Source organism: Heloderma suspectum, chromosome 12 (assembly GCF_057233095.1).
Source record: "Heloderma suspectum isolate Gila_16-S chromosome 12, 16-S_ref, whole genome shotgun sequence".
Taxonomy (NCBI): domain Eukaryota; kingdom Metazoa; phylum Chordata; class Lepidosauria; order Squamata; family Helodermatidae; genus Heloderma; species Heloderma suspectum.
The window spans coordinates 21,612,849-21,636,267 of NC_139469.1; the positions used below are offsets into that span (position 1 = coordinate 21,612,849).

Here is a 23,419-nt window from a genome sequence, read left to right on the forward strand (position 1 = left end):
CAAAGCTAGTACTGCCACCATTGCCCTGTTTAACCTGTATGTATGCAAGTAAGAACAGATGTTGACAAAAAACACTGTAAGTTTCCAGTGTTCTCTCTTTGCAAAGGAAGTGACCCTGGCGAACGGCAGCTCCTGGAACATCCTACCCGTTGGAGAAGTGGGGAGCACAAAACTGTATGGTTGCAGCACGTCTGCTAAGAGAGGCAGTTGCATAACATATTTCACAATCCCCCCAAAGTTCATGCTGTGACTTCTGTTTGATCAAGTGGGGATGGCTGCGAAACAACAAAGAGTTGTTTTGATTTAGCGGGGATGGGTGCCAGAGTAAAACGCTCTGCAACTTGGGGGTTGAGTTAGCATTATTACTGCAAGACTGTTCTGGCCTATTTCTTTTTGCAGGGGGAGGACAATGCTATGTGGTGTAGTGGTTAGAGTGTTGGACTGGGTCTCGAGAGATCCAGATTCCAGAGCTCACTCAGCTATGGAAGCTCACTGGGTGACTTTGGGCAGGTCCCTGACTCTCAGTCTAACCTACCTCACAGGGTTGTTGTGAGGATAAAATGGACAGGAGGAGGACTCTGTGAGCTGCCTTGGGTTATTATTATTGCTTACATTTCTATACTGCCCCATAGCCGAAGCTCTCTGGGTGGTTTACAGAAGTTAAATCATTAAATACAATAGAAAATGTTTAAAAGCCATTTACATAAAAGCACACAGACAATATACACAAACAACATATAACTAAAAACAACTTTGAACTGTCAGTCATAACTAAAGACACATCCAGGACTGACTGGGTTCTAGTTGCTGGGGAACATGGGTGGGAGGGTGCCGTCGCACTCATGTACTGCTTGTGGGTTTCCTGCGGGCAGCTGGTTGGCTGTTGTGTGAACAGAATTCTGGACTGGATGGTCTGATCCAGTGCAGCTCTTCTTAGGTCCCTATATTTCTTGCAGGAGGAAAAATGGTGGGATATAAATGTAATAAATAAATATCCAATGCCAAAAGAATCAGAGATTCTCTTTTACGCCAGCAGAATGTTTCAGTCCAGCTCCAGTTTCAGGGATTGGCATTTTGGGGCAACTGCCAAGGCCTGAGGATCTTAGAAGGGCCCCACTGCTGACCTCTCACCAGGTCATCATCGCCACCCGCCCTGCCAGGCAGGAGTTGGATCGCCCACCCTGGGGATGATTCGACGCCCTCTAGTCCTTCAGCTCCACACCACCTAATCGGGGTTGGGGAGAACAATGAACGGCAGTTTGTGCAAACTCACAGCCAGCCGTTTCATTCATAAACATAATAAATATAAGAACAACCTTGTATTATACAGCATGAGGTAGTAGAATTCTGCACTGTGCCACCTCAGACTGCTGGGCGGAAGGGAAGAGGGTCACGACTTTGAATACTCTCCATTGCAAAACAATTAAAGATATTTTGATATTTCAAATATCAAAAACCTTCAGGGTTTTTTTTTTAAATTAAATTCCAGGGCAATTTACAATGTAGTACAATTGAAAACCAAACCATAACCATAAAAATATACAACAATATTCCAAGCCTGTAAAACTGTAAAACAGCAAAGTGGAAAAATTCTAACGCAACCACGGGTATAAAATATGAAATCATTACAATGCCTGAGAATCAAAACCATTATAACCGGGTGCCTAAAAGATGAATAGAGTGTTCTCCAGCTGAACTTCTTTGGGAATCCTAGAATAGTAGGGCTGGAAGGGGCCTACAAGACCATCGAGTCCAACCCCCTGCTCAATGCAGGAATCCAGGTCAGAGCATCCCAGATAGATGGCTCACCTTGAATCAGACAGCCTCATCTTGAATGCCCCCAGCATGGGAGAGCCCACCACCTCCCTAGGCAATTGGTTCCATTGTTGTATTGCTCTAACAATCAGGAAATTTTTCCTGATGTTCAGCCGGAATCTGGCTTCCTATAACTTGAGCCCATTATTCCGTGTCCTCACTCTGGGATGATGGAGAAGAGATCCTGGCCTTCCTCTCTGTGACAACCTTTCAAGTACTTGAAGAGCGCTATCCTATCTCCCCTCAGTCTTCTCTTCTCAAGGCTAAACATGCCCAGTTCTTTCAGTCTCTCCTCGTAGGGCTTTGTTTCCAGTCCCCTGATCATCTTCGTTGCCCTCCTCTGAACCCTCTCCAGCTTGGGATAGCATTCCATAAAGGGCTGGCTCAAAACATTTCGCTGCCTGAGGCAAAGGACAACATGGCGTCCCCACACAACCATTCCATGTACAGAAGCTGATGGGACTGGCAGTTAAATCTTACTTCAGCAGGGGTGATAGGACAGCATCCATTGCGGCACCTAAGGGCAGCAGGTGACACACTAAATTTTTGTCCCTGTTTACTATGTACGGGGAGGATGAAAAAAAATCTAATTCCCTTCTCTGACTATAATCATATTAGCTAATTTTCTCATAGAGGTCGTATCCCAAACCCTCATATACCAATTGTCAAGTGTTGGAGAATTAACTCTCTTCCACCTATTGCTTATTAGAGACAGAGAAGGATGGCTAGAAAATAATTGTATTTTTTTTAAAAATGGAGCTCTTTATTTTTATTCTGGAATGATAAAGTTCAGGATTCAGTACAACCTTATTTACTATTAGGGACTGTTTAACTGGTATGAATTTGATTAGTTTATTTATTTATTTATTTAACAGTATTTATATACCGCTCCATAGCTAGAACAGATTTCAGAGTGGTGAACGCAAGAAATAAAACAATAAAAGGATAAAAAGATTAAACTACCACATTAAAATTATACTTGTTAAAAAACACACACAATGCCAATGAAAATGGTAACTGGTCAATTTAGGAATGCCTCCTGGAATGCTGCTGTTTTCATGAGGCACTGGAAACAATGCAGTATTGGTTTTGCCTGATCTCCAGGGGTAGGGAATTCCAAAGAAAAGGAGCTACTACACTGAAGTCTCTTCTCCTGGTGGACTCCAGTCGGGCCATAGGTCCATGTGGAACCACCAGGAACATGCCCGCCGATGACCTCAGGGACGGGGCAGATTGGTAAGGGAGAAGGTGCCCTCTCAGGTTCCTGGTCCCAAGCTGTTTAGGGCTTTGTACACCAGTACTAATACCTTAAACCTGACCTGGGTCCCGGTGGCAAATAGGCAGCCAGTGTGGTTCCTTCAGCAAAGGAGTTACATGATGGAAAGGGGCAGTTCCTGACAACAGCCGAGCTGCTACGTTCTGCACTAGCGCCAGCTTCCGGAGCAGCCTTAAGGGCAGCCCCACATAGAGCATATTGCAGTAATCCAGTCTTGAGGTTACTGGCGCCTGTACCACTGTGGCCAAGCTATCTCTGTCCAGGAGAGGCCACAGTTGGCGAACCAGCCCAACCTGTTAAAAGGCACTCTGAGCTGTCATGGCCACTTGGACTTCCAGCGACAGTGATGGATCTAGGAGTACCCCCAAACTACGGACCTGACCTTTCAGAAGGAGTGCAACCCCACCTAGAACAGGCAATGAGCCAATCACCCAGACTCGGGAACCACTCACTTGCAGGGCTTCCGTCTTGCCAGGATTCAGTTTCAGTTTATTGGCCTTCATCCAGCCCATTTCTGAGTTCAGGCACTGGTTCAGGACTTGCACAGCCTCTCCTGATTCAGATATCACAGGGAGATAGAGCTGTGCATCATCAGCATACGGATGGCTCTCGGCTCCAACTCCCCTAATGACCACTCCCAGCCGGCTTCATATAGACGTTAAATAACATTGGGGACAAGATGGTACCCTGTGGAACCCCACAGTTCAACTGCTAAGAGGCCGAGGTATGGTCACCCAATGTCACTTTCTGAAATCAGCTCTACAAGTAGGACCGGAACCACATGGTGCTGGCAATACCCATCCCACCGAGTCGATCCAGGAGGATACCATGGTTAATGGTATCAAAAGCCGATGAGAGATCAAGCAGGATTAACAGGGTTGCACTCCCCCTGTCCCTCTCTCGATAAAGGTCATCCAGCAGGGTGACCAAGGCTGATTCAGTCCCATAACCAGGATGAAACCCGGATTGAAATGGGTCTAGATAATCAGTATCCTCCAAGAGTGCCTGCCATTTTCCCTCCACTACCCTCTCCAGAACCTTCCCTAAGAAAGGGGTATTTGCAACTGGGCGGTAGTTGTCTAATCCCGTTGGGTCCAGAGTAGGCTTCTTCAGGAGTGGGCGCACTACTGCCTCCTTAAGGACAGCAGGGACGAACCACCCATTCCCAAAGGGAAGCATTCACCACACCCTGGACCCGCCCAGTCATACCCCCTCGGCTACCTTTTATTAGCCAGGAAGGGCAAGGATCGAGAGGGCACGTGGTCAGTCACATTGCTGCAAGCACCTTGTCCATGTCATCAGGCCGCAACAACTGAAAGCGATCCCACAAAATCGGCAGATGGTGGTGTCAGATACCTGGACTGGAACTGCGCTAACTACAGCATCACATTTGCTGTGGAGACAAGCGATTTGTCCCCAAAGTGTGATGCAGAGAGGTCACAGTGGGTCCTTCAGGGCCCCATTCGCTGGGGAGAGCGTTAACAGCCCCGGAACCACCCAAAAGAGCTCCGCTGAATGGCTACTTGAGGACGCAATGGAGGCAGCAAAGTAAGCCTTCTTTGCTGCTCGCACCGCCACACAGTAGGTACGATCATGTGCTCTAGAGCATGCTCGGCCATCTTTGCTTTGAGACTTGTACCATTTGCGCTCTCGCCAACGTCCAGCCTGTTTCACTGCCTGTAGCTCCTCAGTATACCAGGGAGCAGAATGGGTTCCACAGCACCGGGGAGGGCACTCAGGCGCAATTGAGATGATGGCTGTCTGCATCTCACTGTTCCATAGTGAGGCTAGGGCCTCAGCTGGATCGCCAGTTTTCTCCACTGGGAAATCCCTAAGAGCATTCAGAAATCCATCAGATTCCATCAGTCTCCATCAGTTTATGTTTATAGGTTGTCTTTGTTAAGAATTGTATGTATGAGTGGATGTTAATTGATAAAATTATTTGGATTGATGTAATAATTACCTGAATCCAGAATTAAAATAAAAAGTGGGGAGGGGGGAATCCCCACATGCAGTTTGAAATGTTAGCCCCAGAATTCTGCTATCTCACTCTGCCATCTCATTCTGCATAATGTATCTAAAGCAGCTCTCAGACCAAGGTTCTTGTCTAGTAGTCCAACCTTCTGTTTCCAAACGTGGCCAGAGAGATGCCTCTGGAATCTCCCAAGCAAGGTAAGGAGGGAGAGAGCGCTATGAGCCTTAACAATGGCCTAGTTCTCATTGAGGTGGCAAAACCATGATTGGGCTGTACCACTTCAGACTGCAGATCAGGACTCACACAGCTGAAAGTGCTAAAAAATAACAATCCCTGGTGCTCCTCCCTACAAAATCAAAATCCCTGCAAATAAAAATGAGGATGTCAGGGAGAAAAGTTCTAGCCTTGGCTTCTGTCTCACATTTATTTGTTAAATTTGTTTTCCGCCTTTCCACTAAGTGGTGCTTAAGGTGGCTGACAACAACAATACAGACACAATAAAGCAGCAATAAAATGTGAAGTTTCAAAAAAACCATAAAGACAAGGCAGGAAAAATATCAAAAGAGAAAAAAACCCACCCAGTTACAACATATTGACAGATCAGCTTAAGGGCCAAAGGCCTGTCTAAATAAAAATGGTATTGCCCGCTAGCAAAATGGTAGTTTTCGGTTTGCAGGGTTGATCAACAGTTGGCTCTGAGCCCAGGGGCCACTGCCTATCCAGCGCAGGGTGGGAGGAGCGGTAAGGAGCAGATCTCCTCCCTGCTCCCACCGCCCTGCTTTCGTGGCTAGACAGCTGATTTCGGGACCTCAGAGCACGGGGAGAGCGGCCGGACGACACATAGGATGTGTCGTACCGGCACTTCGGACCTCCTTGCCCTGCCCCCAGGAATGCTCCGTTTCCCCCGCTCCGCGCTGCTCTTCCGAGGGGACCGATCTGCGCTGCCTATGAGGCGGTGCAGGAGGGGGTGGAGCAGGGGGTTGGACTCGATGGTCTTGCAGGCCCCTTCCAACCCTAGGATTCTATGATTCTATTCCACCAGCCCAGTTCTGTGCATGATTACTCAGAAGCAAACCTCGCTCTGCTGTATGGGGCTGGCTCCCTGGAAAGTGTGCACAGGATTGCAACCGTACAGCTCAAACCTATGTGTGTTGTTTCCTCGGATGTAATGTCCCCTGTATTCAGTGGGGCCTACTCTCTGCTGCACGTGCATAGGTTTACTCCCTTAGCTTGCAAGTCGTCGTCGTCGTCATCATTATTAACATTTCTATATTGCCCCATATCCGAAGCTCTCTGGGCAGTTTACAGAAGTTAAAACACAATATACAATATAAATACATTAAACACAATTATAAATACAATACAAAATAATTAAATACAATATAAAAAGTTGAAAAGCCATTTACATGAAAGCAAGCAGACAATATACACAAACAACATATAACTAAAAACAACTTTGAGCAGTCAGTCATAACTAAAGACACATCCAGGACTGATTAAAACTCGTTGTGTGCTGCCAAATGCCTGGGAAAAGAGATAGGTCTTAACCTAGGGCTGAAAAGATAACAATGTTGGTGCCAGGTGGACCTCACTGGGGAGCTCGTTCCACTGATGGGGGGCCACCACTGAGAAGGCCCTCTCCCTTCTTGCCGCCTTCTGATCTTCCCTTGATGGAAGAACTCAGAGAAGGACCTTAGATGTTTAACATAGAGTATGGGTAGGTTCATTTCGGGAGAGGCGTGCTGTCAGGTATTGTGGTCCCAAGCCATGTAGGGCTTTATAGGTTAAAACCAGCACCTTGAATTGAGCTCGGAAAGATATATGCACTTACCTGGGAGCTGAACCCATTGAATTTCATAGGGTTTTACTTCTGAGTAGATTTTCCTGGATGAATCTTTTATATTTACACCAAAATGTGGATAAGGGAGAGCATGCATTACAGTTGCTGTTGGATTGTCATTTTAAAGTGCCTTGTTTTGGGGCTTAGAATTTTAGATTGCATCAAAAAAGACAAAAGCCGGCTGATATCACTGCCACTGTCCACCTCTCATGTAGCACATCTGAATGATCCTCAGATTAGGGAATCTTAATAGCCCTTCCACTAAATATTAAAAGCTGCGTGCTCATTGCTGGTGATGGATTAATCGTGGTTTGGTTCTATGCAGACGAAGCACAGCCCAGCAAAGAAATATCTGTGCCCTCTGTCAGGTGCAAAGCAGAAAGGAAATGGTGAAGAGCCAGGTGAAATGAAGGCAGAGGGAACTGTCTGCAATTCTGTGTTTTCTGAACGGCTTAAGAACTGGCTCCTATTTAGTGATCAGCTGCCCAGAACACTGTCAGAAAAGCAGCACAATGAACTGTCCGGCACGGATTATTGCATTGGTTCCAAGTGAAAATGGCAGAACGACCGAAAAACTCCCTTCAGTCTTGATGCCCCTCTTTCAGCTTAACCAAACTATGGTTTGTGGGTTGAGAAGGAAGCAGCATTCTGATAGCAAAAAAATTGGAGAGCTTTTACATACTCTCTGTCTCTTGTTCAGGCTGCTTTTCCAGTGAAGAATGATCGGAGGGCATTTAAAGGTTATCAATCCCTACCAAACAGCGGGAGAAGCGAGGGATGTGGATGAAAGACAGGATTTCCTGCAAACATCCATTGTCCTTCAGGGATTTTCATTTTTAAATAGCCCAGCCCCATAAGTGCCAGTGAAACAAGCATGGGAATAATGGAGAGATCAGCTCAGGCTTGGTGGGTGTTTTTTTCTCCATTCAGGAAGTATACAAGGAGGAGTATAATTTAACCTAGGTCAGCCTTCCCCAACCTGGTGCCCTCCAGAGCCTTTGGACTGCAACTCCCATCACAACCAGCCAGCAGTGCCAATGGCTGCCCCAGGGCATGTCAGAGTTCAGAATAATAGATTGTTAGAGTGACAGAGCTGGGGTACTTAGGGTGGCAGCTTCTGATTACCAAAGAAAGAGGAAATGCATCACCAAGAAAAAGAGGACAGCAATTTGCATAAACTCTGCATATGCTAATTTATAGGTATAGATACAACTTTAGAAAGATTATGATTGAAATAGAAATACTGTAGTATTTCCACAGTAGCGTGGAGGATTGTGACCAGAGGACCTGTGTACTTTGCTCAGTCTGCTTCCAGTTACTAACTGTTGTTGTTCAGTCGTGTCCGACTCTTCGTGACCCCATGGACCATAGCATGCCAGGCCTTCCTGTCCTGCGCTCTCTCCCGGAGCGTGCTCAAGTTCATATTCATTGCATCAGTGATGCTATCTAGCCATCTCATCCCCTACCATCCCCTTCTCCTTTTGCCTTCAGTCTTTCCCAGCATCAGGGTCTTTTCCAGAGAGTTTTCTCTTCGCATTAGGTGGCCAAAATATTTGAGCTTCAGCTTCAGTATCTGTCCTTCCAATGACCACTCAGGGTTGATTTCCTTTAGGATGGACTGATTTGACCTCCTTGCAGTCCAGGGGACTCGGAAGAGTCTTCTCCAGCACCACAGTTTGAAAGCATCAATGCTTCGGTGCTCAGCCTTCCTTATAGTCCAGCTCTCACAGCCATACATTGCTACTGGGAAAACCATAGCTTTGATTAGACGGACCTTTGTCGGCAAGGTGATGTCTCTGCTTCTTACTATGCTGTCTAGGTTGGCCATAGCTTTCCTCCCAAGGAGCAAGCGTCTTTTAATTTCATGGCTACAGTCACCGTCTGCAGTGATCTTGGAGCCCAAGAAAGTAAAATCTGTCACTGCTTCCATTTCTTCCCCTTCTATATGCCAGGAAGTGATGGGGCCAGATGCCATGATCTTAGTTTTTTTAATGTTGAGTTTCAAACCAGCTTTTGCACTCTCCTCTTCCAGTTACTAACTGTGCAACCGCTGTTATGGTTCTTTATCTTTAAAACTGTAATTGAACAGGACAGCCCTTCAAATAGGGGAGAGTCCCTGGCAGCCCCTCAAATAGAGAACCGTCCTCTGTAAGAGGACACCTGGCCACCCTAGGAATAGGGCTGAACACCAGGAGAAGTGGGTTGTTTTGGACACCTGCCCTTCTTTCTGATCTAGTCCTAACATAACACTATGGGCGTTTCTAAAAAGGTAAAGGTGTCCCCAACCAGTCGTGTCCGACTCTAGGGTGCGGTGCTCATCCCCGTTTCTAAGCCGAAGAGCCAGCGCTGTCCGAAGACGCTTCCGTGGTCATGTGGCCGGCATGACTGAACACCGAGGTGCACGGAACGCTGTTACCTTTCCCGCCGAGGCGGTACCTATTTATCTACTTGCAATTTCTTGCTTTCGAACTGCTAGGTTGGCAGAAGCTGGGATTGAAGACGGGAGCTCACTTCGTCACGCAGCACTCGGGTCTCGAACTGCTGACCTGCTAAAATCCTGCATTTAAAACAGGGCTTTCTGCTTCTGTTTTAAATGCAGGATCACAATGACTCCCTTCACATGCGCTTTCTCCTCCCCTCCCTTCTCCCTGTATCTGAGCCTTCCATTATTTTTCATTGATCTCACTCCTCTTCTTGCCACTTTAAGTCTTTTCACAGAGGAAACTGAAGGGGAACACGGAACACAACGGGGTAATTTGATAGCTCATTATCTGAGATCTATTTAAAAACAGAACAAAGGGCATTTTGTGCAGGAGGGTCATGGCGTCATGTACAGAGCCCGCAAACATCCGTGAAGGAGCAATCTCAATTGCAGGATAAAAGCTCCATGTGATGAAGCCCTATATGTACTCTTCCTGTCACTTTCCTGTGATGTGCATGTGATTTCGTGGGATTGAAAATTCACAGCCATGAGCCTTGCCAGCAGAAATCATAATGATGCATGTGCTCTTGGATTATCCTTTCCCATATACTCTTACATTAGCCACTAACAAATTTGGTATCCTTTTGCTACTAAATATAAAAATATACCTTCTTGCAGAAGTATTAGAAGATAACTGTTTTATATGTTTCAGATCAATTTTGCTACTGTGAAGATTCAACAGATGGGATAGTTGTTGCAGAACAGAGTTCTTTGATTGCCAGGGCCCTGATATACTCTGACATGAAATCTGAATAGTAACTTTCACTTGCCAGATTAGCTTAAAGTGAATCCACTCCTCCAAGCAACTGAGTTTGGGTTGACAGAGTGGCTTTTAGAAACTCATGTGTGATTGATCCCATCATTTAAAAAATTGGGAGTTTCTTTCCACTCCACAGTTCTCAAGGTGCCCAAGTGGGGTAGATCTTTTGATCCCACTTCGGCGCCCAGTCGGGTTGCCCCCCCCAAACTGAATTGGGCCCACCTCCGAAGCCACAAAGCGGCTTCTGAGTCAGATTGGGGGGGTCCCTGCACAGCCCTACTTTTTTTCTATGTCCCCCAAAAGACACTTGTAATAAAATTTTGATTCTATGCATATTTATTTAAATTTAATTAATTCAGTGATTTATCAGTTAAAAATGACCATATTAATCAGCTAGGGGTACAATTCTATGCATACTTAGACAGAAAAAAAAGCTTACAACTCCCAGCATTCCTCAGTCAGCCATAATTAAGATACCTCGGCAACCCAAGAGTTTAGTGTAATAGTGCAGTCCTACCCCGCCCCCCCATCCACTGGCTGGAGGGGGTTCCGAAGCTCTGTTGGCAGGAAGCATCTGCCCCAAGGTCCCAGTTATGCCTGTGGAAAGTTCTGTGAGTACAAAGCTACTGCCAGTGGTAGACCCCCAAACAGGGCGTTCTAGGGGCAGAGGCACCTTTGGATCAGTCTAGATATTTTCCTTCCCATTGATTTCAATGGGAAGGGGAGAAAGAACCGAGAACCGCTGGAAGGAAACCCAGCAGAAAGCTGCCCCCCGCTCCTAGCTGCATGTGTTTGGTCAGGGCTCTGGATGCTGCAGTCGCTCCATGGTAGGATCTCCCTGTTGGGCCGAGTTAGCATTGTTCTGCCTGATACCCTGATTACTAAGAAAAAGAAGTCCAAAACTAAAATTGTTGCCAAACTGCCCAAATGAAGGACAGTATATAAAAATGATAAATTAATAGAGGGAAGTCAACCTGGCCTGAGAAGGAGCTGCTGTTTCAGCACTTGCTTTCCTCTTCCCTCACTGGTCCTATTTCCTTTCGTATCATGTCTGTTAGCTTGTGAGCCTGCAGGAAGGGACTGTCTTATCTTTTAATATCTGTATGGTGCTTAGAAAATGTTAGGTGCTTTGTAAGTGTTTAATAACAACAACATGATTGAATGTTTTCACAGCTGTCTTCCAAAAGTCGAGAAACAAACCCTGCTTTATCACAGTATGCACACTATAGTACAAAGCAAACTAAGGGCCAGACTCGATGCAGTGCTAAAATACTTGAAGTGCCCTGGTTGTTTAGCTGCTGCAGGGAAACTCTGATTTTCATCAGGACCATGGTGTGTGAGGAAAGGGATTGATTCTTTCCTCCCACCATGGTCCCGACAAAAATCCCCCCCCCCCCTTATGGGAATTTGCTATCTGGGGCTAATAACTACTCAAGGAGGGAAAAACTACAGAAATCAGTGTGTGTGTGTGTGTGTGTGTGTGTTGAAAAATGGAACGGAATGGCTGGAATTCTGAACAGCAGCGCTCCATGCTGTAATACTTTGTCGCAGGTCCCACTTGTCAGCTGTGACTTCCCAACTCTCTTGGCAAACAGACTGTAAAGGAAGAGAGTTGATCTACTTTGCTGCTTCCTCATTCTTTTGCCCAAAGGTCTGTCTTTCTGTAGTCACATGATACATCCTCACAAGGTCAAGGAGGACAGGGAAGGGTTTTTTTCCCCTCCCAGAGACCAGCTTTCTTCCTTTTCTTATGCTTCCTTTTCTTATGAAATGGTGAGGCTCTTTAAAAGCAAATTCCAGTTATCTAAGGATCATTTAACATGAAGCTTTGAGTTTAAAGCTGCAAATTGGGAGGGGGAGTCAGGGCTGGCCCTACCATTGGGCAGAGTGAAGCAGTTGCCTCAGGTGGCAGATGCTGGGCATGAGGTGCCGGAGAAGAGGGCTGTGTGCTTCGTCTTGAATGCCCCCAGCGTGGGAGAGCCCACCACCTCCCTAGGTCATTGGTTCCATTGTTGTATTGCTCTAACAGTCAGGAAGTTTTTCCTGATGTTCAGCCAGAATTTTGTACATGGAATGGGAGAGGGCACCAACTTGTTCTTCGCCTCAGGCAGCAAAATGTTTTGGGACGGCTCTTGGGGGTGAGGAGAGGGAGGGGAATCCCCACTCAGTCATTGTTGAGTTCAATGTTTCTTCAGTGCTTTCTTGGATTCCTTCGCCAACTCTAAATTGCTCTTCCAGCCCCCCTTCCCAGTTCACCAACTTAACAGTTGTTGGGTGAATGAGGGCGGCCTCTTATGAATCGCCAACAAAGAGGAACTGCATCACCAAAAAAAGGGGACCAGGCAAGAATTCAGCCCCAGGGGTACACGGGACCTAGCACCTTCCCAAGTATGCTGAGTGTTGACACTGGGCCTGGTGAGTAGAGAATTTGCATTCAGAGGTGTGCTGTGCAACCTTCTAGTGCATATAAGTGTCTGTGCATGATGAATGGATATTAAAGATTAGACGAGCGTATCCTTTACAACGTTATGCAGATCAAGTCAGGGACATGCTTGTAATACCCCTTTTCTCAGACCCAAGAGCAGTTTGTGAGCAACACCTCTACACTAATACACTAAAACCTGCTGGATGTTGAACTTGGTACTTCGCTGCTGCCCTGCAATCTATGGCAGAGTGAAGCAGCCTTCGGGGGCCTGTGGGCTAACCTGGCAAGTTGAGAAACTGTTGTGGGCACCACTGCAAAATGGCTCCCATGGGAGGCGTGGCAAATCAGAAAGGACAATGAACTTGCCCAAAAGACAGAGTCCAAGGCAGAGGTGGGTCGGAGCTCCAACACTCCTCTCCCTTGCCCCTGCTGCTCTTTTTATTTTACCCCACTCCCCAGCTTACCAGACAAAAGTGGTAGGAGTCCCTTTTTCTTTTTCCCCTTCTTTTTCCTGGTGGCTGGGTGCTCTGCAGAGGAAAGCACTGGCCTGCAGCCACCTTCCATCTTCATTTCCTAAAAAAAGTGGAAGGGGTAGCACCCCTCACTGGATGCCAAGAAAGGTGACCACATACGTGGTGCCCACGGGCACCATGCTGTCTTCCCCAACCTGGCACTCCAGATGTTTTGGACTTCAGTTCCCACCAGCCCCAGCCAGCATGGCCAATGGGTAGGAATTCCGGGAGCTGTAGTCCAAAACATCCGGAGGGCACCAGGTCAGGGAAGGCTGCATTAGAAAAAACATCATTGTCCCCAACAGGATATCAACAGTTCCAAATATGCCTCAGCTGCTGAAGGTTATGGAAAGGCATGTTCAGTGCTCACATTGGCAGGGGGCCAGAGGCAGCCTAACCCCCCTCTATTTTGTGTAGTGGTCCCCTGTAATCCATTTTGACTGAAGGGGCAGGGGACATGGTTTGGCTAAAAGCGGAGGGAGCCTGAGGTTCAAGGTTGTGGGTTTCAAAGAGCTCACACTACCTTTCCCTCCTTTGTTTGAGAACTGATAGACACCCCACCCCACGCCAAGCAGATGGGGTATGTGCAATAGTTAATAGCCACCAGTTATCCAAAATCACCAATGCTCATTTAAGCAAGCGTCTTGCAGTCAGCTTCTCCTCCAACTGAGGAAGTGATTGAGAAAGCATCTTCAGCAAAATGAAAGCCAAGAGAAAAAGCAGTTTTGAAGGCCATAACAAAATGATCTGTGTCTGTAATTTCGAGGGGGCCATTTGGGCTACTCGCATTCTGAATAGTCACCAGGGACTTTCCTGGTAGCCTCTATTGAATCAGGAGAGTGGGCTCTGTGGGTCTGATCATTTTTCTGTAATTCTATTCTGAACTTGTGGTTCAGGAAGGATAGTTTCATATCCTTCCTTCCCTTCTTTGGGCCATTGTGAGGGGTTTTTTTTTGCTGCTGGCCAGTTTTGCTTTCTGCTGGGCCAGGACCAAGCCTCGATGAGGGTGTTGGTTGAAGCTGCACGAGGAAGTGTGATGCTGAAAGCACGTTTACAGTAGAAACACAGGCCAGTACATTCCAATAGAATAGAACTTGGTGGGACCAAGGCGTTCTGCAATTGCAAGTCAGGTCACTGGCAGAAGGCACTGAGTGCATTCTAGGAAATCCTTTATAAGGGCTAAAGGAGAGTTGGCGGGGTAAATACTGACTGCCCCCATCCACCAAAACCAATGGTTAGTGGCAGCAACCATAGTGCTTCCTGTCTTGGTCATATCCAGACCTGACTATGGTAATATGCTCTGCCTTTGAAGAGTGCCTGGAATCTACAAATGGGTGTGGATTGGGAGAATGAGGATGAGAATAATAATGCAGAATGGGATAATGATGATGGAGGATGGGGTTGTTGTTATTATTACAGTTATTATTGTGATAATTTAGTGTTAACTACCCCTGTGCCAGATGCCCCAATCTTGGCCTTCACTTCCAAGGGACAGACATAGAGGAAACCACCTGAAGATATTTCCAAGGAACAACCTGCTTCTTATGCTTTGTATAGGGTGCGCTATGCTGTGTGATGCTGTTTCATCACAGCCTGCTTTAAACCAAGAAAACAAACAAAACAGAACATCTGGCTGTAATTCAAGGGTAAAGTAAAGTCTCTCTCTCTCTCTCTCCCCACTGCAGGGCCCCTGGCTTCACTCCTTCCCTGAGCTTTTAAAGCCACTTCATCAGGATGCTCCATGGTTGAGCTAGTTGGAGTCCATCATGGCCACCATGGAAACCAGTAATGGTGGGTGGGGTAGTCAGTCCACGGATCTCTCCAGTTCCACCCTTGCTGGTTCAGACTATTCTGCCACATCCTTCCATCCTGTGAAAGGGGAGAGTCTTTATACTGACCTGGTTCACATGTCACAACAACCCATGGTTTAATTAACCCATGGGTTGTTGCGGTACCCAGAGTTAACCCATGATTTGGCTACCTGATGATGGAGCAAACTGTGGGTTGTTTTTTCAATTCCTGGGTTGTTTGGTTCCTGGTCCCCTTGCCCACTCCCTCCCTGTATCCCATATGCCTTTGCAGCGCTGTAGTACTGGCATGTAGAATGGATGAGTTTTGTTTTGTTTTTTAACACTCTTGCCCATCCCCTCTGTAGCCTGGCGAAACAAATCACGAACAACCCACAGTTCTGGGTTTGCATGTAATGACAACCCATGCTTTAAACAAACCAGAATTCACAACCTAACAACAAACCATGGGTTCACTTTGTGGGTTGTTTGTGGTTAACAACACGTAGTTAACCCATAGTTCTGAGTTCGCACGTAATCACAACCCACAATTCAACAACCCATATTAACATAAACCATGGGTTAGTGTTTTGTGTGAATCCTGCCACAGAGTATCTGCTTTATATGTTTCTGCCCCTACCCAGCCTTTACCACGGCACTGCTTTGTCACACCACACCCGGCAGTCTATCTTTGTTAGGCTACCCGGACACTTTCAATTCACTTCCTCCTCCATGGGTGCTGCAGGTGTCATGCAGCATGCAATACTAAAGGGTTGTTAAACAAATCAAAAGCCATCTAGAAACAGCAAGAGAGAAAGCCCAGCAGTTTTCCCCAAGGAGGGCGTTTCAACTTTCGCTGCTACCACTGAAAAGGTCCTGTCTCCTGTACCTGTCTGTCTTATATACCATGAGTAAAGGGCAGAAAGCAGGGCCCTTGCAACTGCTTAAAGTCTGGGCAGCTTAATATGGGAGGCAGCGGCTAAATAAGATGTATGCACAGAGTGTGATATTGAGATATGTGTGTGTGTTTGTTTTGGTTTTTGCTTCAGCGATGTTGCCGCCACTCAGAACATAAAACACCCATTTTACAGCGATCGCATTGGCTTTGGTTTCCAAGTCCAGTATAAAGCACCAGCGCTGACCTCTAAAAGCTCTAAAAGATGCAAGGTCTCATAGGGCACAATCCTAGGGGAGTGACTCCTGGACAACAGATGCCTCCAAGATTGGAGGCTTCTGAGAATCCAGTGCTCTGCCGGGCTATTGCCGGTAGGGCGGGAGGAGCAATGGAGGCTTTGTAGCTTCTCCATCTTCCTGTGCTTTATTTTGTGCTAGACAGGCCTCTGAGCCAGTGTATATCTCTCGCACTGCTGGGAGGTAGGGACAGGGGCAGAGAGGCCTTTGGATCTGGCGGATCCACAGCCTCTCCTTTCTCTTCCCTGCCCATTGGCACATCCTCCTCTCTCCATCCTCTTCCTGAGGTCGGAGGGCAGACCTCAGGAGGGGAGCCACTGTGGGACTTCCTGTGGCAGCTGAGAGGGACAGGGGTGGGTGGGGGAAATCCCTGGTCAGATTTCCCCCTCCAAGGCCATAGTTCTGTGGCCTGGCGTATGTGTGTGGAATCCCCAGCTTCCTGTACATGCCATCTAAGGGCCATAGGATTGCTCTCTTATGAACTACTTCCTTCCATATTTACTTACCCATACATTAAGAGCTTCCTCGGGTACCCTTGTCATTTGAGAGACAGCGAGTGGCTAGTCGGATCGGGGTCTTCTCATTGATTGGTGCCAACACTGTGCCAACACTGGTGCCAACACTGTGGCACTCAGCCTCTCTCCTTGGCTAATGACCTTCAGGTGCTCAGCAAAGGTGGTGCTTTTCCAGAGTGCCTTTGAGGTTCTGTGACTGTTTTAATCTGTAGATGTTTGCGGCTGTCAATGGTTTTTTGGGCGATTAAAAAAAAAGAAAAAAAGTTCTGAGGGTCTGCCAAGGATTACGTTTATTGTTGTGTTGATTCTTGTTATTCTTTTAAAAGTTTAGGTTGTGGTTCTTAAGAATTTTAATAGCCCGCTTGTGGATTTTTGAGTTGAGACGGAAGCTGTAAATATTTCACCAAGTGGATAAATAACAAAACCACCAAATCAGTCCAGATCACAGTAGCACAGTCCTGTTAGCGTCACAGGGGATGCCCAGTTCTCAGAATGAATGAATTGGCAGGAAAAGGAAGAGAAGAGTAGCAGAATCTTCCTTGGCAAGCTGCCCAGTTTTTTTCACTAGTCCAGTTTGTATGATGGGGGTATGGCCATTCCAATCCTCAGGCTCAAATGATAGGTAACACTCCCTTTTAAATTTCTATACCATTTCAAAGAATAAGGCTCTCTTCACATGAGGCTTTTATCGTGCACTCGTGGTCAGTCACTCATGGAGGTTTGTGGGTCCTTTTCATGATGTCATCAACCTTTGGTGCCTCTCCTGTCATTTTTAAACTTTATTCCACCTTTTTAAAGATCGCTGGAAGTGCGGTAATAAATATAAACCACCATCAAAGAGGTGGTGTATTTCCAAATTGCGCAATATCACAGCACCATCTACTGGCTGTATAAATGAAACATATGGAACTTGCCCATAAAGGAAACGCCCCCCGCCCAAGGGGGGAAGCGCACGTACTGTGCCGATCGTAATCCTGTAAAGACCCTGGAAGAAGAAGCCCCGGTAAGGGTGCAAGATTTTTGCTTCATGTAGAGGTACTCTCAGTCTGCAGGCAAATGTGCAATGAACAATTTGGTTTCAAGTAACCCTAAACTGAAATGTGAATCACAGAACACAGACGTTATTTCAAGAGGCCTTCCTTGCATGACCAGCTGTGGTTTGTTAAATTCTACTTTGTTGGGGTTTGTCTTTTTTTTTTTAATGTTTTAACTTTTTTAACCTGTTGTTTTATACTTTTATCATGTTGTTCACCGCTCCAAAGTCTTCTGATGTGGAGCGGTATATAAATATTGTAAATAAATAAATAATAAACAAGCAAATGAAAAGAGAGCAAGTTGCTAGCCCTCATGGTGCAAGAATCCCAGAGACAATTCTTGCTGGGTGAGCAAAGAGTGCGGAATGTTCATCTCTTGGTCACATTGAACTTTGAGTGAACTGAATGACCTCACCCCATCCTCTGCCCATCAAACTGACAGGCACATGGCTAGTCACAATAAAAACAGATTTAACTAGTAATGTGGCAAATTGCCCGACTGAGGGCTGAAAGGAGAGATGGTCTGCAAGGGTGCGGGCCACACTGTCCTACAGGTGGACAAGGGAGAAGAGGCAGCTCTCTGCAGGCCAGTGGTCTGAATTCAAGTCAGCATCTGTGCAGGGCTGTGTGTGTGAACCCAATTTAGAACGGATCCAGCCCGCAACTGAGGCACAAACAACAGTGCTTCACTGTGAACTGTGACCAGCTAGCTGTCACGTTCCCTTGGCCCCTTCCTTCCGCACGCACACACACAAGAAGGGAGGCGTCAGTCTCACATCTTTAATTCACTGTCAACAGGTTCATTACAGATGCACATCCCCAAAGACTCTCAGGCCACAAAGGAATACCGCCGCTTCATTTACGAATGGCAACAGGGGATCCAAATGGGAGCTACGACGTTGCCAGCAGTTTGAAACAAGAACTTGCTGGCTAGAGAGAGCCGGCGTGGCGTGGTGGCGAGAGTGTTGGGCTGGGAGCCCAGAGTGGGGTTCTGGTCCCCACTTGGCCATGGAAGCTCACTGGGTGACTTTGGGCCAGTCTCTCAGCCCAACCCACCTCACAGGGTTGTTGTTGTGAGGATAAAATGGAGGAGGAGGATTATGTATGCCGCCTTGGGTTCCTTAAAGAGGAAAAATGGCGGGATAGAAATGCCACAAATAAATACATAAATAATAAATAAATAGAATAACTTAGGGAGGGAGGCCCCTCCCTTCCAGGAATGCCCCCCTACGTTGACCCTCACGCATCACCAACCGGGTCGACCGTCTGAGCTCTGCCTCTAACTTTTCCCTCTTCGCTCTGCGTCGCAGTCTAGCATCCCTCAGGTCATGCCCCGCGCTCTCCTCCTCCTCGGTTCTCACGGAGGAGGGAAAGGGGGGGGGCTTCAGGCCCAGCCATCTGTGTGGTAGCATCCTGAGACACACGCCTATCCATATCTGAACTCACTCGGGAAGATGCCTCCCCCGTTTCTGGCTGTTCCCTTTCTGAGTCTGAACTGCTATCTCCATATGCTCAGAATCAATCCTGACACTGGCTTCTGACACTCCAGCAATCAACCTGGAGGTAGTCCAGCTCATTGGAGTCTGGTGGCTCCGATGTCAGTGAATCCACGCCAGGTTTCAGGCAGAGCCAGCCAGAACTCTAAAGGAGCTATCCAAGGTGCTTCACTTTTGAATAGCTGGGGCTTGAAAAATTGTGTCACTTCCCCCTTTCACAACTTCAATGCTCCACTCCCATGCATGATGTATCTCTGTCATATGATAAACGTGCACACATACATCTGATCACAATCACTCAGGTGCACACTAAAAAGTAAAGATAGACTAGGAATGGCGGAGAAATCCGCCACAGGCTCCAATGAGGCCAGATTCTTTAGAATCTGGCCCCGCGGAGTCCGTGGCAGAACAGACTACTCCCCCCTCCCAAATCCTCCCCGGACAGACCCTACCTGCTGCCGGCCGGTCCGGGTTCGTCCGCTGCTGCCGTCTGCCGCCCGGACTGCAGCCACAAATGGCATCCGGTGTAGGGGACACCATTTGCGCCCCTGCTCTTTTCGGTGATAGGCTACATAAATATTTACGTAGCCTATCACCGAAAAGAGCAGGGATGCAAATGGCATCCCTTATGCCCGACGCCATTTGCAGCCACAGCTCGGCAGCGGACGGAAGTCGGCTGTGGATGGCCCCGGCCGGCGGCTCCCTGGACTCGCCATGGAGCGAAGCCGGCCAGGCAGGATTCCAGGGGGAGGGACGGATCGCCTCCCCCCACCCTGCGGACGCCCGGACCGGAACAGTAAGTGGGTTTCGTACACCCCTAAGATAGACACGCTGGTCCATAAGAGAGGAAAACGTCCAAAATGCGCAGAAAGCAGTGGATGCTGGTGGCCCCGATGTCAGTGGGGTGATGAATCCACTCTGGGATTCAGTCAGAACTCTAAAGGACCTATCCAAAGTGCTGAACCCATTTCAGAGCTAGGGTTCAGCACCTTGGATAGCTCCTTTAGAGTTCTGACTGAAACCCAAAGAGGATCTACCGCCCCACTGACATTGGAGCCACCAGCCTCCACTGGTCAAGCTCTTAGAAATTTATCAGGGCTGGATGCCTGCATCCAACAAACCCTTTCTCGTGGGGTGAGTAATTTGATTTGGATCCTGTCTCCGCTGCTGGATTATGAACCCGGAAAACAGAAGAAGGCGGGCGTCCAAAGCAGATCACAAAGAAGAGAAACGGGTTCCCAGGATGCAAAAATAAAGGTATTGTAGGAAGCCCAATGCATTTCAGCTGTTTTCTTATTTTTAGGCCTTCTTCAGGGGGTAGAGAAGAAAAGTCTGCAGAACTTTTTCAGCAAGATTGCCTCCCGTGTCACACCTGTGCTGTGGATTAGCAGATGGAGCTCAGCCAGTGCCGACTCCAGGTTTTGGGTGGCCCTTGGGCAAGACACTCTCCATGGGCCCCCTCCCTCAGCGAGTCTGCCTTCTCACCGCCATCATCACCAGGTGCTATGGCTCCTCTTTCTCTTCCTCCTCATTACTACCGCTTGCTTGCTTGACAGGGAGAAAGACGGTGAGCAAAGAAGCCGTGGCACCTGCTCCTCCTCCATCTTATCGCCACCATTATCTGGGACAAAGCGAGAGGCAGGTGAACAAGTGGGCTGCAACGGTGAAGAGGAGGTGCAAGTCAGTGGGCCCCTGCTGGGGTGTGGGACCTCAGCAGGTGCCTGACCATTCCTGCCCTTGGCACTGGCCCTGAACTCAGCCACTAGCCTAGCATCCTGACAGGGCCCTTCACAAATAAGCATGGAAATAACGAGTCCGGTCTCAGCGGGAATGGGACTTCCGGACGTTTTGCAGGCATCTTCTGCAGATGGCTTCTGCACAGCTCCGCGCTCCGCAAGCTGTCCTTCGTTGCCATGGTTACTTGCGAAGAGAAGTCTAGTGGGCCCTGTTCCGAATCCCTGAACGGCTGCCTTGCCAAGAATACCTGTTGACAATTTGATGGTTGAAGTCACAATGCCAAATGGCCCTGTTGATTTCTGGGAGCTGAGGCATGACTTCCGATAACTGTAGACTTTGCATTATGGAGATATAAGCAGCACATCCTAGTGGGTAGGGGCGCCACCTTTTTGGCCGGCAGTCTGCACCTGCATAAGCTACACAATTTCACAGATGGAAATAGGGACGTTCCCCTGTTATCGTAACAAATGTTACTAACTGAGCCAGTGGAGGCGGGTGGCTCCGATGGCAGTGCGGGTGGGTGGGAGAATCCACTCCGGGTTTCAGTTAGAACTCTAAAGGGGCTATCCAAGGGGCTTGGTTGGTCACTATGTGAACATAATCCTGGACTAGATGGACCCCTGGTAGGAGCCAGCAGGGCTCCTCGTATTCTTCTATTCTTAAAGGCACTATTGGGTTCAGCACTTTAGATAGCTCCTTTAGAGTTCTGACTAGTTCTGACTGAAACCTGGCGTGGATTCACTACCCCACGGACATTGCAGCCACCAGCCTCTACTGGCCTGAACACCCCCCCCCCCCAATTACACATTGGGAGGTTCTTCTCTGAGTGCCATGTGCTCTGATTTTTTGTTTCGAATTATTTTTATTCTTCCTTTAAGGTAAAACCCTCTTATTCTGCAGTAACCAGCCCTCCACTGATTTAAACGCCCCTTCTCTCTTGTTATTTCTCTAATCCTGTCCACCCTGCCCCTTGTATGACCAATCCTGTGCTATTGAACCCTGAGTTTTCCCCATTGCGCTGAGGCCACCCAAACACCTCCCCAACATTACCGGAGCGCAGGGGTGTTGAACCTCTTTCAGCCTGAGGGCTGAATTCCATTTCAGAGAGCTCTCGGGGGCTGCATTCCAGTGGTGGGCGGGGTTGAAGGCAACAGGGGCAGGGCCAAAAGCGAAACAAATAAACCCCAGCATATCTTAGCCTCAAGCTCTCACTGCCAGTAACGAAGCCTTAGGGGAGGCATTTCAACCTCTCAGAAGGAGAGAACATTGCATGAAAGCTGGGAAACCACCAAACGAGTGGTGGTTTGAGGAAAGGGGGAGTGGCCTTCTGGGGAACCCTGGAGGGCTGGATTTGGCCCCCAGGCCAGAGATTCTGTACCCTTGTCCAACACTATGCTCACATAATGCCTGTGTTAGAAGAACTGTACTGGCTGCCTATTAGCTACCGAGTCACGTACAAGGTTATGTTATCGTCATGCAAAGCCCTAAACAGCTTGGGACCAGGATATCGAGCAGACTGCCTTCCCTTATGTATACCCAGCCGACCTTTAAGATCGTCAGAGGAGGTCTTGCTGGTCATTCCAACATTAACAGAATGTGGCCATGCCATCCATCGACAGCAGGCCTTCTTGGTGGTGGTGGCGCCCACTCTCTGGAAAATCCTCCCCTGAGCAGTTCGGGAGGGAGAAAATGTGGCATCCTTCAAACGCTTTCTGAAAACACACTTGTTCACCCAGGCTTTCCCCGGCTTGTAATTCAATTAATTATGCTGCTTCATCTTACTGCTCCTTGTTTTGTGCTGTTCTCTTGTAACTGGAATTGTTTTTAATATTGTCTTTCAAGTGTGATTTTAAATGTTTATATGTGAACTGCGTAGGGATTTTATTATATTTAGCGGTATATGAATACCACTAAATAAATAAACAAACAAATATTGCTGCCGTTGGGAATAACAAGCGAACAAGTGGCCGGTCCAAGATTTAGGGTGGTGATCTAATTAATTCCTTCTTTCTGAAAACATTTTTGGCAAAATAAAATTTATAATCCCGTGCTTGTCTTGCTGCTTATGCTTTACGCTTGTCTTTGTCCCCGAGTCAATTTCCCTGTATCGAGAACGGTATATAATCTTAGGTAGCACCTAAGAGTGAAAGAAAGATTACAAATATATTAGTCTCAGCTTGGATATTTACAGCAAATAACGGAAAAAGATGAAGTACCATCTTTAAGAAAATGGTAAAGTAGTATCTAGCCTAGAGTACTAATGCATAGCAAGCTGCCATATACTGAGCCAGACCCTTGGTCCATCTAGCCCAGTATTGTCAACACTGACTGGCAGCAGCTCTCCAGGATTTCAGGCAGGGTTTTTCCCAGCCCTGATGCGCTGTCGGTCCTCACTAAATTGGCTGTGTAGATTGGGCCCTGGAGAAGCCAGTGATTGAACCTGAGACCTTCTGCATGCAAAACATGTGTTCTGACCACCGAGGTACATCTCGCCCTGTCCTCTTGCAGTGTAACAAAATCTAGAAGGGCCACACCACAGATGACATTTTAGGCCAATGCATACATGTATTCAAT

At 47.5% G+C, this 23,419-nt stretch overlaps 1 long non-coding RNA gene across 1 annotated transcript in view; it reads left to right on the forward strand.

Annotated features, from left to right (window-relative positions):
- LOC146336678 (uncharacterized) overlaps window positions 1-23,419 on the forward strand; it is a 27,675-nt gene extending 4,256 nt beyond the window's left edge. The window contains exons 2-3 of the long non-coding RNA XR_014785571.1: window positions 14,771-14,870; window positions 20,412-23,419. This is a non-coding gene — a long non-coding RNA (uncharacterized LOC146336678). The remainder of the gene's footprint in view (window positions 1-14,770; window positions 14,871-20,411) is intronic.